This window comes from Eurosta solidaginis, chromosome 5 (assembly GCF_040869045.1).
Source record: "Eurosta solidaginis isolate ZX-2024a chromosome 5, ASM4086904v1, whole genome shotgun sequence".
Classification (NCBI taxonomy): Eukaryota; Metazoa; Arthropoda; class Insecta; order Diptera; family Tephritidae; genus Eurosta; species Eurosta solidaginis.
The window spans coordinates 54,993,120-55,018,168 of record NC_090323.1 but is presented as its reverse complement, the minus strand read 5'-3'; the positions used below and the strand labels follow the sequence as shown (position 1 = coordinate 55,018,168).

At 35.3% G+C, this 25,049-nt stretch overlaps 1 pseudogene; it reads right to left on the bottom strand.

Annotated features, from left to right (window-relative positions):
- Positions 1-6,539: 6,539 nt before the first annotated feature.
- Positions 6,540-25,049, bottom strand: part of LOC137254162 (tigger transposable element-derived protein 4-like) — a 61,051-nt pseudogene continuing 42,541 nt past the window's right edge.

The window sequence follows — 25,049 nt, the reverse complement described above, 5'->3', positions numbered from 1 at the left end:
AGCAGCATACATACACATACACAGACCCATACGCAAACAAATGCATAAAAATTTAGATACGTGCATACGTTATAAAGGCCAGCCAGCGAACTGAGTCAAAATATACTATAGGCGCTTGGTAAGCAATGCACAGTAGACAGTTAGACAGATGGATGCGCAAAGATGGACGTTTAATGAATGCAATAGTGAAGTTAGAGAATGAAGTAACCGCGAATAACAGCATCTTCTCAGCAGCGTTAGCATCTTCAGCAGAGCAAGTAACAGCTAAAGCAGCGAATTAGCGCCGCAGTAGCATGGATTTTTAGCTGCTGCAGAATTGTTGGCTGCGCAGTCGTTAAGCGCAAAGCAGCATTAATAGCAGTATGTAGGTAACATTTCTATATAACATTCTTTGCTAATGTTAAAGTAAGAATATTTGCAGCTGCAGAACTGCCGGTTGCGCAATCCCAATCGAAATTGCATAACAGCACATGTGTGTAACATTTCTATGCAACATTCATTTCAAGTGTTAATTGGTAATGTTAAATATTTATGCTATAAAGTTAACAGATTTTTATAATGTAAAAATAACTTAGTGCAGATCAACAGCAGAGCACATTTTATTTATATTCTTTTGCCTATTAAATCTGTTAACATAATTTTAAAATTGAACAATTTTTAAACGAATTGAAGTTTGGAAGTTTTCTGCTGCAGTTGTGATCTGTTATAAGTTTTCACTATAATGGGGCTCAGTTTTGTTGAGTGCAATCGTTATTTTGGAAGTAAAAATCTTTTACTAACTCAAATTTGTTCATAAGCATGATAAAAACACTAAAGGCTTGGTTTCCTCCAAAAGCGGTACCGCTATATTACGACCACTAAAGAGCTGCTGGTGTACTCACCGTTTTTAGCTACACCGCTTTGTTGGAAATTACGAACAGGTACCGCAGATGAGTCGCAAAAGTTAATTTTTACATTTTTGCATGTTTTTATAGTTTTTTTTATAAATGATTCATTACTATTCCAAAAACAAAATACAATTTTTCAAATTTAGACAAATTAAAAAATAACAATAATTATCATTAGAAAAAAATTATTGTTCTGGCCTTGAGCTCGAATCTAACTTTGAATCATTTATAAATAGGCCGATAAAAACAAAAACAATTGCTTTTTTTATAAATATATTTTTTTAATAAACTCACAAGAATAAAATTTCAATTCAAAAATGTTGCTTTTTTTTTTTTTTTATAAATAATTTCAAATATTTAACAAAATGTTCACCGCTTTGACAATAGCGGTGGGAAAGAGTGGTGGCGAAGAGTTTCTACCGTCATGATGTCCGTAATGTTGTATGCTCTGCCGCTATATTACGTTACGGCGAACTTCACCGTCTTCTCAGTTTCCACATAATTACTTATACATATATCACAATATTTTTGACAACGAACTCTACCGCTATGTAACGCCGCTATATGCCGACACCGCTTCCAAGGAAACCAAGCCTTAACGAGGTAAAACCGTTCTCTCTTCTGGTCTTCCATGATATTTTTTTAGCTTTCGCGCAATATAAAATCAAGAAACCAATATCAGAACAAAACGAAATCATAAAATAAACAAAGTAAAGTATTCAAATTTGTTTTTGTTGGAGAAAAAAATAAATATGATTATGTGCAGTTGAGAAATTTGAAATTTTTTTTCATTGCGGAATAACGTTAATATAGTCGGAAACAGTTAGACTAGGTGGGTATTTTTATCATGTTTTAAAGAGCTTTTTAAAAACTTAATAATACTTCTTTCCAAGGCAAATTAAACAAGATAGAAGTAACAACTGTAATATGTCTGTAGGAATTCTGGCTAAAAAAATGTCAAGAAACGCATAAACTCTTTGTAGAATTGACTATAAATTTTGGTGCGTACAAAAATCAACTACAAAAGGTACAAAATTCTTTAGATTTTTTTTTTCTGATTGTAAACCAGATTTATCAAAGCGAATCACTTCAGCAAGATTTGTAACAAAGAATCGGCCTAGCTAATTTTGATCGGATTCGAAATAAAGTAAAACCGTTATATGCTGTAGCAGATAGATAATTGTAGAGTATTCGTGATATAGTTTATGAACCTTTGCATTGGACAAGCGGCGTGTAAGAAGATTTTTCGCTACCCACCTGCAGTTTTCATAGCACAAAATAAATTTATTGCAACTTGTGCTCATTTGATAACGGATAAAGAATGGCTCGATGATCGGCAGCATGCTGGTCATTAAAGGCGACTAAAATACAAAGATTCAAAGACTGCCGCTGTAGTCGAGCTAGTGACAGAAGGTTCTAGTACTGGAGCGTACCGGATAAATAATATTGTTTCGGGCATGTTTTTTTAGTTACAGCAACTCGAAACTGTTTGCGCTGACTATTGATCGTTCCACCAGAATAGTGAACAACTGTCAAAGAACATCAGCGCACTTTCCAGTGACTCATCTGCCAATGGCTTGTCAATAAATCCTGAAAAATCGAAATGTATTGTCATTCGCAGGAAGACCTTCGATACACAAGCTTTAAACAAGGTAATATTGGGCAGAACAGTCATTGAATATGTTGACACAGCGAAAAATCTTGGCCTAATCGTTAGCAATACTCTGACGTGGAATAATCACATCTTTAGATCAGTAGGTAAAGTGTATGGAATGCTTCGTACACTCTTACTAGCACAGTACTTCACTCCTTTCAACATTAGACTTATTCTTGCGAAAGCGTACCTAATACCTACGCTACTGTATGGATGTAAGATGTTTGCTAACTGTGACTATGTATGTAAAAACAAACTTAATGTTGTTTATAACAACATTGCTTGGTATGTATTTCGGCTTAAACGACTTGACCATGTGTCTGCTTATGCCAAAAAGTTGCTAAACATTTCCTTTGAAAATCTGTTAAAAGTCAGAGTGCTAGTATTCATACATAAGGTTATCCATACTAAGGAGCCAAGCTACCTGTTTCAAAGGCTATGTATTCTTTTACAATCTATATATATATCTATTTTCTCTAATATGTTAATCTTAATTATTATTGGTATATTTCACCTTCCTTCCCTCTACTTCTGCTACTAATTTCATCCTTTCTTTCTGTTTAATTAATTATACCTAAGAAGTTAAATTGTATAACACGTGACTGGCACTTTAAGATAATTTTGTTTTAAATTGTTGTGTCAGGATAAACATTTATATGTTATAATATGTTAATAATAATAATAACGACCTGAAAGAGCGACTTGCCGGAAGTTTTCGACACTACCCATTCTATTTTGACGTGCTCGACTCCGCGCTGTTGGAATGGATATACATACATACATACCTTAATAGTTTTTATTGTATTTCAAACTTTTCAAATTTCCAAAAACAATTAGATTCAACGGGTTAACACTTTTTTTATTTATCGCAAAAGCTCTTACAGAAAAGAAGGAACTTTCAAGTTCACCTTTACTTTGTTTAATATATAAAAATATTTTCCCTTTTCAACTTTTTTTTTCATAAGCAACCAGCAAAAAAAAAAGCGTGTGTTTCACTTTACATATATATGCATATATTTAGGCTGGGCGCAAGTTGAAGCTCAAGTTAAAGTTGACTAGAGTTTAACCTTACCACTTTGATGAATAAAATAAAATTTTGAGGATCACCTTTAAATCTAAGCGACCAAGGTGACAGGGTTAAATTGTTGTCAGCTTTGACTGGAGCTGAAAATCGAGAACTTAGAAGTTAAAATAGACTTCAAAATTTATCAAAATATCATATCCTTAAACCTCTTAGGACTCAATCTTGAGTATGGTAGTGCTGACGCTAGGGTCTGAACGTTTTTGAACTATATTTAACAGCTGAGTTACTGAGTATTCTTCCACTTTATAAATAGATTTTTAAACATTCGTATTTTACAAAAATCATGTTATATATCTTAAACCTAGTACGGCCGACGCACGGTGTGGTATTTGACCAATTTAGCTGACCAAAAGTCGATTTTTCAAAATATTCCAATTTGTTTGAAATATACACCCTGGCGTTCCTAGATGTTCAGTGAATAGTATAAATACCCCAAAACCCATCTGCAACGTCAACGGAGCTAACCGCGCACATCTAAGTTGTATAAAAATGTTGTGTAGTTTCATGTATTTTTGGAATAAAAAGCAATAATGTACCCTTCTAACCTAAATACTTGTTCACTTGTTTAGCCTTAATAAAATCTATTAACATTTTTTTTAGGACAGGTAAATTTTTTATACGGCATGTTTTAACTGAGATATTCTACTTGTAATACTGCTACTTTTTAATATTAAATTTTGTAAAAACCTTGTAAACAAAAATACATTTCGCGGGTTCGAATCGAGCTCAAGGCCTAAAAATAATTTTTTATCATTATTATTACATATCTTTTTTTCATGGCATATCATGTCAGTAATTTTTTGGCAATACATAAGCTTGTATTAGATTCAAAGTTTAATAACAAGACCGGCTTCGAATGCCCGCGATTTTTTGAGTGTTGATCAATTTTGTAAGAGACTGATACCCCTATTGGCAAAAGGAGGCAACCTAGTGAAAACATCTGATCCGATCCATAGTAATTCTGCCCGGAACACCGTGAATTTACTGTCAAATATTTCCTTTTATAACAATGAAGTGAGACAACCACTTTTTGAACACAAATAACTGCTGTTTTAATTTTGACCAGCTAGATTGTCCAAATACCCCACCGTGCGACGAGTCACCGGTGTGACTTTTTCATATTCTCCTCTCAAAAAAACACATTTTTAATAAAGTTTTTAACTCATTTTCCGTAACCTCTTAACTTTATAAATTTTAAGTCGGAAAAATTCAAAAAAAGGTTTTATAATTTTAGTCATAGACAACGGTAACGGGTTGAACCCTTTTATTATTTGTTGGCAATCACCGGGGTGACTGCGTCGGCCAAATATAGGTGTAAAAATCGTCGGCAGAACTAGGGTTAATAGAATACCCAAATTTTCTAGCACATTGGTTTTTAAATATTCTTTTGAGTTAGTACGTACTGTACTAACGAAAAATGTTAAAGTCCTTTAAAAAGTATGTTAACATGTCTGCTGTTAAGTTAAGATAAGTAATATACTGCTAACTTCTCGGTTAAATCTTTTATGTATTACACGTTGTAATATATCATGTTAGTAAAATTATATGTTACTTACAGTACGCCATTGTTCTTTAACATACATTTAACGCCATGCTAAAGCAGGTTCGCTGCTAAAGTCTTTCGTTCTTATTTACAGAAGTATTAAAATGCCTACTGTAAATTTTGGATTTTAAAATAATATAGACACATTTTAGAAAGTTGTTTACAATTGATGGTTATTTTGCTTAAAGAAAAAAATCAGATTATTCAGATTATTTTCAATGTGGAGGTATGAAGTTCTTGAACTTGAAGATATGTGTGTGGGTTAGTTTAGCGGAGATAATGAATGGTAAGTCAAGAAAATAGAATCGAATTGTTAAAAATGTTTTATTTTACTAATAAAAAAGTAACTGTCACAGCTAAATAAGAGCTTTGAATGATCCCAATATACATCAGCCTTGAAGGCATTATTAATTTCAAAAATACAGAGTAAATTTATATAAAGAGAATCAGTTGCAATTTATATTTTACTCGCGAGTGTAATATATCCAATATTGGAGACAATAACAGCAAAATCAAATATCAAAAAACCATTTGTTTATTTATAAATTCTAGCACATTAGTATTATTTTTGTTATCGAATTTTATAAATCGGTCTTTTAGAATGAACTATCGCACTTTTTTTTAGTTTTTTCGAAATTGGAGATAACAATAACAATTCATTTTGGCTGCAGAAACATAGCTCATGCAGCCAATTTTTGCTCAATTTATTATGTTAATGGACGGGTAGTTTTGATATAGGAAGCAAATATCTATCTCGTTGCCTCGTTACCATCCCAGTCCATTTCACAAAAGTTTTCTTGTGAAGAAGAATAAATAAATAAAACAGATATGTATATTTAAGGGCTTACGCATTTACATACCTAAGCACAACTATAGTTTGATTGGATTATTATAAGGAAAGGAAGAGATCGAAGGAGATAGGGGCAAACTTATTGAAAAAAGACAAGAAAAAAAATAGTATGCATGAGAGATAAGTTGAAAGCGAGACAAAGTGAAAGGAAAGAGTTCGAGAAAGGGGAAGGAAGAGAAGAAATTATAGAAAGAGTAAGGAGTGAAAATGTAGATAATGAGTAGGAGAAATTGGGGAACAAGTAGAACAAAAGAGAGAAAAATTATAGTTAAAGTAATATAAAAATACACCAATAAATCAAATTTCATAGTTAAATCTTTATAAGAAATCAGAAAATTATATTATTTTATTAAAAATTTGTATATATCGGCTTAAATGTTATCCAATATTGGCCCATAATTATTCACTATATGAGAAAGAATATACAGTGGAACTTCCCTATAGTGAATTCGCACGGTACCTGAAAATCACTTCACTACATTATAGAGAATTCATTTCAATTTTATTTGTTTTTTGTAATTTTATTTAAAACAATCAATAAGTTTGGTTACAGTCTTCTATTTTTCATTTTCAATAAAAGCTTCCAAATCATGTAAAGAGTTAAAAATATTAATCGACACATCGCTCCTCATCTCCGTGAAGGTTCTAATTACGCTAATGGATGAAGAAACTTGTCTTTACGTTGGTAATTCCTCCTCGGTTTCTGCCAATTCGTCAACGGTTAAATCGTCTTCATCATTATCTTATTATATACAGGTATAAATAATTTATGTTTTACTTATTTTTTTAACAACAAACAACTGGTTTACATGTAAGACAACAGTCTTTTAAAAGTACATCAACTAACATAAGTTAACATAGTAAAATTAAATAAAATGCATTAAACTTAAATTGAATTGAGCTTATATCTAAGTAGAAAAATCAATTGGAAAAGAGAAGAGAAAAAAAAAAAACAAACAAAAAGACGAAAAAGACAGAGAGTGTAGACCGATAGTAGGAAGCAGTTATATAAAATCGCACTCATTAACTCGATTTGAAGTAGCTAGGTATAATTTCCTTGTAGTTATTCCTGTTCAGCACGGATTTAAAAGACTCTGGGATGTTCTTCCAGAGCCTTACAGCGTTGATGAAAAACAGTCTGGATGATGTCAAGTAGTTGTATTTCGGTATAACCAGATTATGAACCATAACGGATTTTGTTGGGTTTAACTTTTATACATATAGTTTGGGGACTTCCATTCTAGTAATTTGAATATAAACATACAGTTTCTAGCAGCAAGTTTGTCATGAATACTACAACCCAGAATATCGTTCTTCCATTTGGGTATGTGATCGAATTTCTTTAGACCATAAATATAACGGGTAACATTATTAAATAGGACATTAATTTTGTGAGCGGAAATTGAATCAAGCTTGCTGTAGACAAATTCAGCATACGTTATGTGGGGAATGATAAGCTGTGTAGCTAATTTTCGCCTAGCTTCCAAAGACGTGAACGACGCAGGCATTCTCAATCTACGTAAGATTAAATACACCTTACTGTCAGTACCATTAATGTGATCACAGCAGGTCAGCCAGAGTTGACGACAAAGCCTAAGTTTTTAGTTTTGTTTGTAAACTGTAGAGCACTATTACCAATAAACAGCTATGGAATATCCTCAACATGCACCTTCTCTAATACATATTGGCAACACATATGACTTGGACGCATTAAGGCATAAATCACTTGTTATCACTTGCCCATTGGGAAATAGCTGACAGATCACTATTTACTTTAAAACATAAATCCTCAACAAGCCCAATCCGACTAGACAAGTACACTTGGATATCATCAGCATATGCGTGTACATTAACATATTTACAAATTGAGAACACATAATTCAAAAATAAACTAAACAAAAGAGGTCCTAGGACAGACCCATTGCGGAACGCCCGCTGACACACCCTTAAAACTAGAATACGACTCCATTGACTTCACCTTTTGTATCATGGACTTAAGATGGCTTATCATAAGTTTCAAGGAATTGTTCGAAAATCCAAAATAATGCTTAATATTAGTGTGCAAAATATTATGATCAACCATGTCAAATGCTTTAGAATAGTCCAGGAGGCATAGAAGTGTTAAGGATCCATCATCAAAATGTATCCTTATATCATCAGTTACTTTCAACATGGCAGTAGAACAACTATGCTTTTGCTTAAAGCCAGATTGTAGAGGGGATAATAAAATGTAGCGCTGAACATGTGATGCGATTTGCCTTGCCTTTAACGACTCGCGTACCTTCGCCAATGCTGGTAATATACTTATGGGCATATAGTCACTAGGAGTTGTAGGTGTACTTTTCTTAGCTACTGGCAGCACAAGCTTAACGAACTTTAGGGAAATACCATCGTCACCAACAGCGTCAGATTTGATATTCAGTATTGCTTGTATGGCATCACCCATCACTTACACATTCAAACTTAAATTCATGTTCAAAAGCAGGACGGGCTAAAAGAGTCCTCAAGGTATGGGAAAAGGTTCATTGCTTTTTCCTACTGTAAAGAAATCGTTCATTATATTGAGGTCTATGTCACATTCCGGCTTCAAACCACCATGAGCTTTTAAGTTTTTTAAGTTCCGCCATAGATTCTTAGAAGGAAGCGATGGATTGAATTTACCATTACAATATCTTCTTTTTTCTTGTCTTATGACAAGCATAGTATAACTTCGAGCAGCTTTATATTGAGACCAAGCGAAATCTACATAATAAATTTTTTTTTTACTATAAAAAAATAAATGCTTACCAGGTTCAGCTGGAACTCCGCGACTTTCTAAAACGCTACTGAGAATATCTTCTTCGGACGGGTTGTCTCAGGTCTGCACACCATTGTTAACATTTACGTAGTCCTCAAACGATGATTCGATATTTGCTACTTTTTTAAATGAAGACTGTAAAGCAGCCAAATCCGATGTCGAAAGCAAATCCTCTTCATTAAAATGCTCAAATAGAATCTGCATAGCATCTTTCCTTGCAGCAAGTCTATGATCATAACAGAGTTTCCCTCATCAATTTGAGTCAATATTTTCGTTAAAATTCGTTTTCTGTAATGTTGTTTTATGTTGTAGATAATGCCTTGGTCCGTTGGTTGCAGTAACGAAGTTTTGTTGGAAGGAAAATAAGCGAGATGAATGTTTTCCAACTTGACTTTTACATCTCTAAGGTGCGCAGTGCAGTGATCACCAATCTTTTTGTAGAGTATTATAATCAATTTTCTAAAAATCTTACTGGTCATCCATGCTTTTTTGTTAAACTCATAATCGACACCTCAAGATTTTATTCCCTTGAAGCACCTCGGATTTTTAGCCTATCTCATTCCAAGCAATTTTAGCTTTTCCGATCCAGTCATATTGCTTCCTAACAGGACAGTTATTTTCTACTTGCTTTGTTTTCCACCAAAACATTTCTTATTTTTGGATGCCAGTTGGCAAGCATTTGAAGAAAAAGCAGTCTCACTGGCATTAAAAATGACGTTAATGCTGTAATTTTCAATCAATCTCGGTAAGACCTTCATTATCCATTAATCACCATTTTCTATGTTGGCCTCAGTGCTTTCCCCACATAACGTCTTTCGAATAATGCCATGCCGACTTTTGAACTTGTCTAACCAACCTGTACTTGCCTCAAACTCGTGGTATCCTAGCGCTTCAGCAAAACCTTTGGCCTTTTAAATAATGGCCCAGATAAAGGAAGATTCTTACCACGTGTAACGACTAACCATTTCAGCAGTGCTTCGTCAATACCCTCAAAATGGCAAAGTCTTTTGCGTTTGGTATTTACTGCCAGATCCTCCGCATTTTTTAAAAGCGAAATGCTGCTTCGCTGCGTCATTTTCACTTCAATCACTGAATGAAACCGCCAGAGCTGAGTTCTTTCTATTGGTATTCCTCTTATTACAGTTTAACAATACATCTGGGAATACGCAGTTACATGTAATTTATTGTAACAGAAAACTTTTTGAAAAAATTCACTATATGTGACCCGGCCTATAAAAAGGTGGCTTATGACTCAAAAAAGAAATTGCGGGAAACATTTGTTAAAGATAAACAATGCATTTCTTCAGTTTCTTAGTAGTAGTAGTTCTTTTTGAGTCATAAGCCACCCTTTCATAGGCCGGGTCACATATGGAGACAAAAACATATGACGCTTGAATTTCCAGCTGTAAAATTTGTTCATTACACTATGTTGAAATTCACTATAAGAATTATTTGACAAAAATACACCGAAAGTAGAACGATAAAACAGTGTCTTCGAAACTACTTCATTATAAGGAAAACTTTATTATATTGAAGTTCACTGTAGAGAAGTTCGACTCTATATGTAAATATGTTCATAAATTTCTAAATGATTCAATAAGTAATTTCTATTAACCTGTTGATGAGCGCATAATTGGCCATGGTAATGCCATAAATTTCTAGCTTAACAGCATATCAGTAAAAATTTAAATATAACTAACGGTTATTTATAAATATAATAGGATTTTTAAATGCCAAGACATGAAGTATGAAGTAAAAATTTTAACGAGCCATGAAATAGTAAACATTATGTTTTCCATAAATTCATGTATATATGTATGTTGTATTTACATATGTACATAAATACATTATCATACTCATTTAACAATAGGTAAAATAATAATATTGCTGCTAATAACTATATTGTAGTAAAATTTTTATAGTGAAATATGGTTTTAGTGTTAAAAACCACTTTTAACATTAAATAGTTAACCTTCGAAATTGTTTGCAAAAAATATGTTCAAATAAATCCAGTTTGGATTGAATGAACAAGGTTTTTAAGGTAGATAAAACAAAAAATAAATGAAATTAGAAAAAGCGTTGTTAGTAGGTAGTACATACAAATTTTAGCTGTTAAATTTCTAAAATGTTAATAACAGACTGCTACATCATACAGCCACTGTTAAGCTAGTGTTAGCTATTTCGAACAGTCAGCGATTATATTCTGTTATGTGCTACACAACCACCATCGAAAGCAGCGCAGTCGATGTGTACTCAGCAATGCTGTGCAGAATTGAGCGCTCTCTTTGCGCAGCACAATTTTACTAAATGTTGCTGCTCATGCTCAAATAGATTATTGTGTGCACTTACGCTCTTTCATACTCACCTAAATCAAATAAATTTTGCTCATAACTGGTTTTTTGAATTTACTTTGCTACTATTGGAACACTGAGTATTAAATGCAAAAACAACAATAATGCCATATATTTATGTAGCAATGTAGCTCTCTACAAAAAAAGCTACTTGAGGCGATGTTGTCGTCGTTTAACACTTAACGATGACTGCAACGAGACAACAACGATACAGTGTAGCATTTGATTGGCTCGATTAACACAATCAGATCACCGTTATTACAAGCGTAGCGGAGTCGAAGACAACAACAGCATACAAAACAACAATATAGCAGTTGTTGTGAGCAGAAAATAAAATATTCTAAGCTTAAGATTATTATTTGAGGGTGTTGGAGAAGCGGTGTAGAAAGAAAAAAAAAAAAACAAAAGAGTCTATTGACGAGCAATAACGATAATATTTGTTTTTGCTTTTTGTATGCATGGTCTTATTTGATAGTTGTTGTTGTCAATGAGAACGTCACCGCAAAAATGAGCGAAGTAGGTACCTAAATATATGAGTTTTTGAAGAATGAGGAGAAGAACGAGATAGTCTAATTTCTTAGTTACGTTTGCTCGCTATATATAACACCAACTTTAATGTTGACATTTATTTAAAAAACTTTAAGGCTAATTACATATATATTTTTTCTTATTAACGCAAATTTTCGTACTTTATATTTGTTATCATGTTCGATCTGATCGCCGCGAGTATTGGCTGTCATCTGTGCGGGTATTACGTCTTACGATCAGTAATCGAAACTCATTTTTTTAATCACAATAGCTCTGAAATGGTGGATCGGCTAAAAAACATATGTATGTACATACATTTGTGAACTTTGAGACAAATAGGACCCATTAGATTCATAGCTTATTACAATTTTTAGAAATATTTTGACAGTTGCGTAGTTCCCGTTTGATTTTCTGTCACTGATCGTTAAACTTAAACCGATTGCTCCTATTGTTTGTTTGTAGCCACTGTCTGCATTCCCTATGTGTTAGAGTAATTACCACAAGCCTGCCTTTTACCATTTCTGTATAAGTAAAAACATACATTTGTACGACAACAAAAATCTATTGAAAAGCCGACGGCAACTATGAAAAAAATTTACACACATACATATTCATGTATGTAGATAAAAAGCATTATAACTGAATACCTATATATGAAGATAGTATGCTTACTATATACTCTCTGATGTACAATATAACGTACTTCAGAGAGAAATGTCAAAAAATATGCCAATACATCAAACTCAATAGCACTGTTAAAAGGTTTTTATGTTTCACCACGAGTCTGCCATTTCTCTTTCCTTTCCCCTCAACAAAAAGCAAACAAATTTCGTTACAAAAAAAACTTATATCGAACACTTTTTTCCCTTTCGACAAAAATTGTTTGTAGTATGTGGTGTTAGAGTAAGTGAGTACGCTTATGCATCATGCCTTTATTGCCATCTAACTCTGTCGTACTCTTTACAATTGAATGAGTGTACGAGTATACAGTTACTTACCTCTAACTGTTGTTGTTTTGGTTATTCACTATGTCCACTGGCGCTGACATTTTATTGCCATCTCAGGTGATCTTATTTACTTTGGCACTTTATACTTAAATACATACATATATGCATATACATATATATGCCTGTATGCATGCATGCATGTGTTTTTTACATATACAAACGCATTTTTGTTGTGTTCTCATTTCATTGACCAATGCAGAGCATTAACTCACAAATACATAAGACCACTGATCCGTTATATATTAAGTATTGCTTATTGATACATACTTACTGCACATACATACATATAGCTCTCGCGCTTTTGCTTTTATTTTGCGCTGCCAACAACAATGTAATGTTGATAGTTGGGTTTGCTTGTTGGAATTAGATGGGAAGAGGCGTGGTTTATGATAGAGTATAGAGTAATTTTGTAGGTATAACAATTTTTTGGAATTCTTGGATACAATTTTATGGATACTTATGTTATATAACTTTGCGAGGACCTTTTAAAGTTTGTCAAATGTGAAAACTTCTAGGATGTTAACGGTGAAGGTGATAACGGTCAAATTACTATACTGCCGTCCTTAGCGAAAAGGCTTACCACCTTTTACTAATTAACTAACTTAAATACTCATTTAAAACTCCCATTGTAAAATAAAATAATGCTTTTAATATGAAATAACATACATTTCTAATGCCAATTTCACACAGAGGATTAATAAAATAATTAGTCAAGTTTTCAACATTAAATCCCTAATTGAAATCAATCCTCCAGACAAAATATAAATTCTTAATTATCTCATTATGTCAGTGTAACAAATGAAAATAAATTATTTTCAACAATTTGCGAAAAAGAGAAAAACACGAAAAAATTTTAAATTCAATTTTCGCTGCATTTGCTGCAAAAGATCATATGGCTTTTTCGAAAATATGCATATATTTGGTTAGGTGCAACATCTATGGGTAGTTGCTCACGCATTTTATTTTGATTGTATTTACAGTTAAGAAGGAAACGTCTGCTTTCCATTTTAACTATATTTTGGAAAATGAAATATTTTGTTGAGGCTGCTGACAGATGTTAGCTTAATGAATCAAAACGCCCTGTATGAAAAGGGAAACTTAATTATTTGATTAAATATAATTTTGATTCGATTAAGTTTCTGTGTGAAAACGGTATAAAACAAAAGTTCAAAAATTTTTAGATCTCATATTGAAACAATTTATCAACTTTTTGCCAACGAAGGCAGTATAGGAACTCTGTTTTAAACCTAGACACAAAACTCAGCACAGTCAAGGGAGTGCAATGGGCTTTGTCTACCTTCAACCCATTCAAGTCATCAGAACTGGAAGGGGTCTATCTCCGTATGTTACTGCGGGAAGTAAACTACATATGCCCAGCCTAATTCAACCCATGTAAGGCATTTTTATTGCTTGGCTATATACCAAACAGCTAGACAGAGAGTAAAGTATCTGATATTTATACCAAACCAGGGTAACCCGAGCAATTCCCCTTCGTAGCGACCAATTGGGCTCATTTCGTTTCTCCTAAAGTGTATGGAGAAAATTTTAGAGCTCTTCCGAGTTATGCTCTTAAATCAAAATGCTATTTTCAACATCCCCGGGTTGAAGCCCAATAATCCCAGCATTTTTGGGACTTAAAAAATACCAGTATATTTGTATCTCCAGATCCCGAAATTATCGGGCCTAGTACATACCATCAGCTTAATTTGATAGATGCCGATAGTTCAATGTAACCGACTTTTTAATACTTATGAGTTGAACTTAAAAAAATTCCCATTTTTTCTTTTATCTGCAACACATTTTTCTCAGATATCCAAATATTTAAAAATTTCCGCATAAAATATATAAATTTTCCAATTGCCTGAAATACGCGACTATAACATGTTGGCTTTCGAAGAAAACTACCAAATATTATTTAAGAATTATCAATTTCAATTTAGTTGGGCGTAACTACAACATCAGTGTCGTGTTTAACCGCCCATATTTGTGCTACAACTCAAAGCATAAATCTACCCCTTCTCGCAGTATTCGATAGTCAAAGAGGGGACGATACTTCGTAGAAAAACCCTGACTTGCAATGTCATTCGCATACCACTGTGCTACTTTGACTTTTGCTCTGACTTCACATAAATTTCAAAATAGTTAATCCAATTTGTGTTGCGGTAGACTTTAAGGTTTCTTGGTTTGTTTGCTTCTTCTGTGTGTTTTCTAGGATACACCCAAAAATTGTTCTACGGTTGGTATCCTTTGTACGTATTTATCGACATCAGAAGGGGTGTGAAGTTGTAAAACCGTTTCATGAATTCATTATTTTGTAAACTGAATATATGATCACTAAGATCATTTCTTTTACCGTTGTTTTCTTTACTAACATACTTAAACTGATTGTTTGTGCGCATTGTCCCTAAAGCGTAGCTAATTTACTGTTAGTCACATTTAACCTCAAAGATTTTCAAGGACAAAACTAGTAAAACATAAAATGATATCAAATATTTAATAATTTACTTATTTTAAATTTAAGAGTTAGCTAAAAATCAAAAGCGCAGTATTTCCATTACAGTTTTCGACTTGAACATATTCCATATAAATTAAAGATAGCAAATACTTTCATCTGTCAATTGGCCTCAAGTATGATTAACTTACTTCTTTCCCAGGTTATGTTTAAGTTAACACGCAATCCGTAGTTGTTGTTATTGTTGCAGTTCTTCATCCCTTTTAATAGGGGCGACCGCTTACTAATTGTCATCAATCAGTTTCAACAGGGTTGGACCAGATGTATAAAGATGTTAGAGGCGTTGGTTCCACATTGCAATTGAAAATATGGTTGGTGTCATGTGGGGACACATTACAAGCGCGACATATATGGAGTATGTCGTGGTTTATTCTGTTTAAGTAAAAGTAACACGTACGGTATCCAGATCGAGCTGGAGTGATGCGAATATCTGAGAAGATTGCTTTCCTCAATTGCGAGTTTAGGGTATTTGTCTTTAAGAACGGAGTTCACCGGGAAATCCCTGGCATACTAATCCGACGCCTTTGATGCGTGTCTCTGAGGGCCTTTTCATGTTCATTTTCTTCATACGACTGAGTGCCGGATTTCATTATAATGCTAACGGAGATGACTTCGAAACTTCCTGGCAGCGCTGTTTGTTCAGCATTTCGTTTCTCCCCTTTATGGGGAGTATTGTCGCCTCACTGTGTATATGACGTTCTAAAGGCATCCCGTGGCAGTTGTGAGCGCGGTATTTTGACAGGCCTCCTTTAGTGTGTTTATTTAAAGCTCTGAAGACATATTGGATATGCGTAGCATACATGAGCCCGGCCAATTGCTTTAAAGTGTGGTTATGAGCATTGCTTTTTCTTAGACCCCAAGTGCTGACAGCAAGATACTTGCGGATTTTGATACGACTCTGATACAACTGCGGCTGCCTGATCGGCAAATTATAGATCTTGATCGAACGGCACACCCAATATGCTTAGATGTAAGACAGTCGGTAGCGTAGTTCGCTTTAGTTTTTTCTTTTGCTAATGCTCCTCCTCTGAACATGAACAGAGCATAGAGCAGAACCGTAGAGTTTTTTAAGCTCTGCTATGAGCTACGTCGTGTTTTAGAATGGAGAAAAGAGCAGCATAAAAACTCTAGCTCAACTTCGATCTGGATAATGTAACAGGTTAAACTCTTACCTATCCAGAATCAAGCCCGACTTACAAAATGTATGCCCTGCTTGCAATGTGTCCCCAGTTCTGCATAACAATGTCCAATGGAGAAAATACCAATACATTTTTTATTGCCGCTTCACTACAGAAAGAGCCTCAGAAACACAATCAATTTGTTAATACTACGGCTCTGCTCTTTGGTCTGTCTATATTCAGAGCCGGAGCAGTAGTGGAGCATATTTTCCGTTGCTACTGCTACAGTGAAGTAGCAAATTCAAACGCTTTTTATGAATGCTCGCTTTCCAAAATCAAGTTCAACTTTCACAATCAAGTTTTGCACAGCTGATTTATAAATATTTATTATTTGAACGCATTTTAGTACAGAAAATTTTATATCTTCCAAAATTATGAAAGAGTAGTTTGTCAATGAACCAAGTTGAGAAGATAAACTCTCTCTTGCCAGAGCTACTGGTATCAATAACCGGAGCGGAGAATAACAATACCTGATAGATGTCCAGCGTTTTCTTGTTGTTGTTGTTGCTGTTGTAGCGATAAGGACACTCCCCGAGGCCTTCGGGGATGTTGATGGTCCTTTTCCGGATGCAGATCCTGTACGTTCCGGTAAAAAGCACCATAAAGGTACTAGCCCGACCATCTCGGGCAAGATTTGGTATGACCACATGCAAACTTTTATTCTAAGCCCCCTAACCCGCTGGGGCCAGCGTTTTCTTATCTAACAAGTGGATGGCATAGTTCTAAAGTCCCATTTGGCATGCCCTTTCACCCAGATAAATTTTGATCTTAAAGTACGTGGATGCAACTGAGACCTTGTTAAGGCACTTGCCTACCGTTTGACTTCAAATTAAGTGCTTTAAAGGCAATATGACTATCTAAGTATATGTGAAACTCCCTAAACCTGAGGTACTGCATAGCATTCTATCTTTGGATTAGATATATCCGTACGTAATTTCACTAAGTAGATGCCTGCCATGAATAAGGCTCCATTCCAACTCCTTCCTCGATAATAAATGAGTTACAAATATGGCATCCATGGCAAAAACTGGTACACAGTATTCTCTTACTCAAGTTTTTATACTGTATTTATGTTCATCGGGTACCCTCCATTCAAAGCTTCTCTGATTTTTACCAGATGCATTCGTTACGCGGTTTTCCTCTTTTCGACATTGGAAGCAGTGTCGCAAGACAAATATTCCGTAGAAGTGGATCGACTGTACACCAACTTTGGAGAGCGACCTAAATTTTAAAAAACGATAAGGTAATCGAAGCTTTCCTAGTTCGGTTACCTATATGAAAATGTAGTAACATCTTATTTTTTATTGGATGAGAATATTTTTGAAAACAAAAACGGTGTCGCATGGAGTAGAGGGTGATAATACATATGCAGATAAGATTAAACCTTTCTCGGAGGCACCAATGGGAGGCAATTCTGAGACTCCGTAAGTATTAGGTTAACTTAAACTAGCATTGCCTTTAAACAAACATCTACCGAGAGGTAGATATCAGTAGAAATGGAGCTGCTTACCTTCACGATTAGGATGTTGCTGGACAAACCATCATAACCGCTTTCATCTTTCGATTCAGAGGAGTAGTGCAATATGGTGGTACAAAAAAAAAAACTAGTAAGCACGGGACTGTCTTCGGCTGTGCCGAATGAATGAAGCTAAGCAATAACTTTATCCCATTCGTATTATGCGAATAAGTGTATAAGTGCAATATCTAGAGAACAGGGGCAAATAAGCGAACTTTGTGATAAATATCAACTAAGTAATAGATCGGTTGCACAAAGTTTCACGCTTCTTCTTGGCTGCATGAGATAGCTATGACTATGAATTTCTTATCTGAATAATATGTTGTATGATGTATATTAGGGCGGGTCGATTTAAAAATCGCTAATTGCTCTGTGAAAATCGTATTCTAGGGATCAAAGCAAGAAACTTTGCCGAAAGAACCATACCTATAAAACGAATTTTGATGCCCCCCCCAATTTGGTTCGAACTTTTGGGTAGGGGCAAATTTTGAAAAATCCCACTTTGACCCATTTAGAGTGCTCCAATCGAGTCCAAATGTATGACGGACCCCCACTAACTTTGGAGGTCCGACCAATCGATGACAGTGGCACACCCCCTGGAACCTCCCTGGGGGTTCACCATAAATGTTTGTATGGTTTAATTCGTTTTAGAGGTATGGTTCCTTCGGCAAAGTTTATTATGTATTTCTAGAATATGATTTTCACAGAGCAATGGGCGATTTTTTTGCCTCCCCACAAATCGAACCGCCCTAATGTATATATTATAAGTATATATAGATACGACCAATCTCTATGACTTTTCAGACAAAAGAAAAATAGGGCAAATATAATGAAAAGCTTCTGATTTGAACAATAGGTTTGTATAGGATATATGTATACCACGGATATCCAAGATTTTTTCAGACAAAAATATGTTCCATATATAAAAGCATTTGGTGAAACTTGAAGCTTCTATCTGATAGAATTAGGAATATATAAAAAAACCTTATTTTCTAAAAAAAATCGGTTGTATGAGTGATATGCGATATATTGGTCTGATCCGAATGGTTCCGACAAATGTCTAACGTCTTGCGTTCAAACAGACCGACAGACAAATGGACGGACTGATATCAACTAAATCAACTCAGATGGTAATATTGATCATTTCGACATACTTTTTAGTGAATCTATATATATTTTCTCCTTTGAGGGTTTAAAAATTTGAAATTCCATCTTGATATTCGTTTACTATTTATTTAAATTTTATGATCATTTGCACGAGCTAGTGCTACTCAGTGCTATCAAGTCTACGCACAGCACACGCCTTCTCTGCCTAAGTTGTATCCTTCCACATTTTACAGGAATCGCGCTGAAGAAAAACCCTATTCTGATCTGTTTCAAGCACTAAAGCAACATCTACACGAAAGACGAACATAGAAAACCACTAGACTGTGGTCAACCAAACTGGAGCTGTGGTTTCCATGTCACATCACACCGTGACTACTGCGAAATTTATCCTTTGTAATTATTATGACTTTGCAACAACGACAATGTCCTGCTGTTCAAGTCTGTGTGATTTATCACACACAGGTATGCATATATGTGTGTGTACATAAGTATATCAGTTATCGCTCCCAATATGCTGTTTGTTCTTATTCCGTTTTACGCTTTAATTTCGAACAGCTCCCTGCTTTTGTCTACCCTTTTTTGTCACTAGTCATCATAGGTCTTTAGTTATCCTTTCATATTTACAATAGTAACGTTCCAATGACGCGTGAACCAGATACGGATGGAAATTTAACATGCAAATGCAACAACAACGTTGTGATCGTTATATTTATCTGGTGTAAATTTCTGATCCGTATAGCAATCTTTGTTCGTTTTGTTTTCTGTAGTAGATTTTTTGACAGCTAACCACTTTTGAGTTGGTAGCCCTGAAACAAATATGTGTACATACGTGTATACATAAAAGATTTCGCCATATTTAAAAGAAAAAACACGGAAAGGGTAAACAACTTGAAGAAAATGTGAGGAAAATAAATAGTTTGTTTATATGCGAAACTATTTAAATGTTAATAAACTAAATTTTACTTTTGGGGAAATGAGAATGTGGACCACCACCATCAACAAAACAGATGTTTTATGTAACTTTCCTATACTCGCGCCCAATTATTGTAACATTTATACTCGCTCACGGTCTCACAGACCGATAGTTCATACCCCCTAAAACATATTTTTTACATACTTCTTTTTAAATATTATAATTATTTTAAAATTTAGGGCATAAAGAGAAAAAAAGTGTGCATAGTACTTCATTTATTAATTATTTTACAGGCTTTCAATCTATCACAAATCAGTCTTCAAATTTGAGATATTTTTCTTAAGTATTAGGAAAACAACAATAAAATCGGAACTTCTTAAAAACAAAATAAACTTCTTAATAATAATAAAATACATTATCAAAGTATATATTTATATATGTTTGGCTTAGTTTTGAGCCTCTCCATAACAATCAGGGCATACCCGCGTCGGTCTCACGGACCGATTGGCGCCAAATGCTACAACACGTACGCTTCGCACGAACGCACAGCATGCACTAAAACGAAGTAAAGCCGGAGTCATTGGTGCCGTATGTCGTATCGCTGTATCCGTATCCCTAACGTAATCAGCTGTTTATCGTTACGACGGTAAACCAAAACCCAATTGGTTGGCTACGATACGGTTACGACTTTAGCGGCACCAATAATCGATTGCATTGATTCTCATAAGGTTGGTCAAATCAGCTGTTAAAAGGTTACCGATACGGTTACCGATAAAGCACCAATGTTTCCAGCTTAAGCCACAAATCCGACAGCTAGCATAGAGGTCGGCTTCTCCAGATTTTCATCAGAGACCGATGCGAGAGTATAGGAAGGTTAATAATGTTGTTTATATTGGTGCTGCCAGCTCTCATAAAGTTGATACAGATCATTCCAATGAGATTTGATCGTGAGCCAGAGCTCGATAACTCAATGGAACGCTCCTAATGTGTACACTCACATTCACCCTTTAACTGTTTTCTATATGTGACATTTCGTAAATTGTTATTGTTTTTTTTTTTTCAATCGCTTTTACCGCTATCGCTTCTACGGCTGCGTTGGCCACATGCTAATAATTATGGAAATTCATGCTAACGCCTTCCAGCACTGTTTGCCTTTTGCCACTCCTTACTGACTATTTTCATTCGAATGACATTCTTTTACTGTTATATGTATGTTCTATCGTTTGTCGGCGTGCATTACCCACTGTGCAACAGATTATCCCTACCAATTCTTTAACTGATTGTGTTTATTTGCAAACGCTGTTGGCTGCTGCCTGCTGGCAATCAGTCAATTCAACATTATAGCATTCAACTCTATTCATGTAGAGTGGACGGAATATTTCAGTTTGATGGTCCACAGATGCTAAACAGCAGTCATAGTTCTCCTTTCATAATCATCGTCACAACAGTGCGAATCTCATTGATAATTGAATGGAACAATCGCATCCATGTATGAGTTTCAGAAGTCACCAAAAGGTATATCTATGGATTTGGTTTCTTGAGGGTTCCACTTTAATTTGTTCTAATGCATGTGACTTTTTTTGATTTGTGCCGCTTTTCTTTATCTTTGCCCCGCTTTTCTTTATTTCATATTTCTTGCATTGATAAGTTTGAAGTAATTTTAGGTTTTTCTTTGACTACCCGTAGGTATTCTGCAGTTTTCCTTGCTTAACCGCCTTGGATGTGACTTGCAAATTTTCACTTTAAATTGAAAATTGTGCCATAAATAATGTCAATCTTAATACAATCGCTGTACACATTCAACATATAATCAATCAATCAATTGCTCGTTTTCATAGTACCTAAAGAGCGTAGCTGCATACGCCTATGTTAGTTTCGTCGTAACAATAAGAAAACATCACTGAAAGACATATGGTTTTTTGAAAAGCTGACACTGGTTGAATGTAGTTCAAATTAAGAAACATTTGTTTTCGGAACCAAGGCCACTCGCAGAGTTGATAGCTCTAAATGAAACCGATATTTGCAAATATGTTAGCAAATATTTATTGATCCACACTTATAAACTCCAGCCCAGCATTATTGCTGTTACTTTCCCGACTCTTTTCTCGAGCAGTTGTCGTTTCGGGCCGCATCGCGAACTTTTGGGGATTGTGTGTTCAGCATCGTCCTCGTCTGCGCACCCTAAACGCACTTAGGGCCTTCGGCCTTATCCTGTGTATATATTCTTTGAAGTCCCCGTGCCCGTATAGCATTTGGGTTACGAAGCAATTTACGCGACCAAAGCTTCTGGTGCTCCATGCTTCAATATCTGTTATAATTTTCGTCTTCCATCTGCCTCGTTGTTAATTTTCCCGCCGTTCTTGCCACAACTTAACCGCTTTTTCCCTGCTTGTTTTCCTAACAACTTTAAAGTGCTCTTGAGCTGTCTGATTTTGTGTTTCCCATAACCTTCTTCTTTCCAGGTAGGTCGATGGGGATTTTTCCGCCAATCACTTGTGTCTGCTCCTAATACAGTGGGCTAAGCAGAATGCTGTTGTCAGAGCTACCGTTTGCTGTACAGTTGTTAGAACTTTACAATGATTCTTTTTACGATTCTTTTTTACAATGATTCTGTTACTCGCGAGTCTAACCATACCGCTAGATAGTTGAGTTTTTATACTCAGTTGAGCAGAGCTCACAGAGTATATTAACTTTGTTCGCATAACGGTAATCCGTAACGGCGTAAACTAATCGAGATAGATATAGAAAGAAATTCATTTAGCCATGTCCGTCCGTCCCTCCGTCCGTCCGTAAACACGATAACTTGAGTAAGTTTTGAGGTATCTTGATAAAATTTGGTATGTAGGTTCTTGGGCACCCATCTCAGATCGCTATTTAAAACGAACGAATTCGGACCATAACCACGCCCACTTTTTCGATATCGAAAATTTAGAAAAACCGAAAAAGTACTATAATTCATTACCAAAGAGGCTAAAGCGATGAAACTTGGTAGGTGGGTTGACCTTATGAGACACAATAGAAAATTAGTAAAATTTTGGACAATAGGCGTGGCAACGCCCACTTATAAAAGAAGGTAATTTCAAAGTTTTGCAAGCTGTTATTTTGCCGTCGTTGAAGATATCATGATGAAATTTGGCAGGAACGTTACTCCTATTACTATCTATGTGCTAAGGAAAAATTAGCAAAATCGCATTACGAACACGCCCACTTTAAAAAAAAATTTTTTTTAAAGTCAAATTTTAACAAAAAATTGAATATCTTTACAGTATATAAGTAAATTATGTCAACAGTCAACTCCTATAATGATATGGTGCAACAAAATACAAAAATAAAAGAAAATCTCAAAATGGGCGTGGCTCCGCCATTTTTCATTTGATTCGTCTAGAATACTTTTAATGCCATAAATCGTACAAAAATTTACCGATCCTTTTGAAATTTGGTAGCGGCATAGATTTTATGGTGATAACTGTTTTCTGTGAAAATGGGCGAAATCGGTTGAAGCCACGCCTAGTTTTTATACACAGTCGTCCGTCTGTCCTTCCGCTCGGCCGTTAACACGATAACTTGAGAAAAAACGGACATATCTTTACTAAACTTAGTTCACGTACTTATCTGAACTTACTTTAATGTGGTATAAAAAATGGCCGAAATCCGACTATAACCACGCCCACTTTTTCGATATCGAATATTACGAAAAATGAAAAAATGTCATGATTCTATACCAATTATGCAAAAAGAGATGAAACATTGTAATTGGATGGGTTTATTGACGCAAAATATACCTTAGGAAAAAATTTTGTAGTAGAAGAAAATGACAAAAGTTTTGCAGGGCGAAATCAAACGCCCTTCGAATCTTGGTAGAAATACGTGGTATGAGATATATAAATAAATTAGCGGTACCCGACAGATGATGTTCTGGGTCACCCTGGTCCACATTTTGATCGATATTCCAAAACGTCTTCACATATAAAATTTAAGGGTCACTCCCTTTTAAAACCCTTATTAATACCTTTCATTTGAAACCCATGCCATACAAACACATTCCAAGGTTACACTAGGTTCATTTTGGTAAATGGTGATTTTCCCTTATTTTGTCTCCAAAGCTCTCAGCTGAGTATGTAATGTTCGGTTACACCCGAACTTAGCCTTCATTACTTGTTTGATGTTGTATTTTCAGAGAACGTTTTGGGCTGTAATGTCTGCAGAAATGGCGTCTGCGTATCCAACAAATAATGAATCATTAGGCATTTCAGATCAAGAATTTCACCGCAACAGGATTTCCACAAGTCAGTATCAAGTATTTATAACTGTGCAGCTCCGTATGTGACTTCCATGGTACGCCGGCCCTCAGAAGTCTGATATATAAGGGTACGGTCACTGAGGCAGCTTCTGACGACGCGCTGTAGGTATCATGGTATTTGGAATCGCTGCTTTAAAGCGGACAACATGTCTACCTATCTCGTGCCGTTGAAAGCGTTTCTTACACGGAGGACAACTCACGTGGATTTGACATAACCTTGCTGTTCTATTTCTCCGCTTATAAGGACGTCTTTAATTGCAGCTATAGTACATTGCCTCAAGGCATGCTGCCTGGGTGATAGTCTCCTAATTGTTCAACGGCGTCTGGTGGTGTGCGTGGTTTTAGAAGCATTTCAAAAAGTTTCCCGATTGTGTTGAGCACGCCGGTATGCTGACGCCGAGTTCGGGTCCCCTTAGTCTTTACCGATTAACACAAGCTGGTGCTTTTTCCATAGTTCGGAGAAAATTTGGCGTAGGCGCATTTTTGAAATTTCCTTAAAGCCGTCTGCTGGAATCCCATCTAGCCGTGGGGCCTTATTATTTTTCAAACGTCTTACTGTACGTTGTTATTCTGCTGGGGCAAATGGTGGAGGTTCTTAAAGTGACCTTTTGTTGAAATCTATTACGTACTTACTTATTTAATTGGTGATTAGCCGTTTAAACGGTTATGGCCCTCCAACAAGGCACACCAGTCGCTTCTTCGCTAGGTTAACTAGTGCCAAATGTTCACACCAAGGGAACTTAAATCATTTTCCAGCTTTCTTAGTCGGAGCGTCATCTTTCATTCGCATAACGTGGCCTAGCCATAAAACCGCTGCGTTTT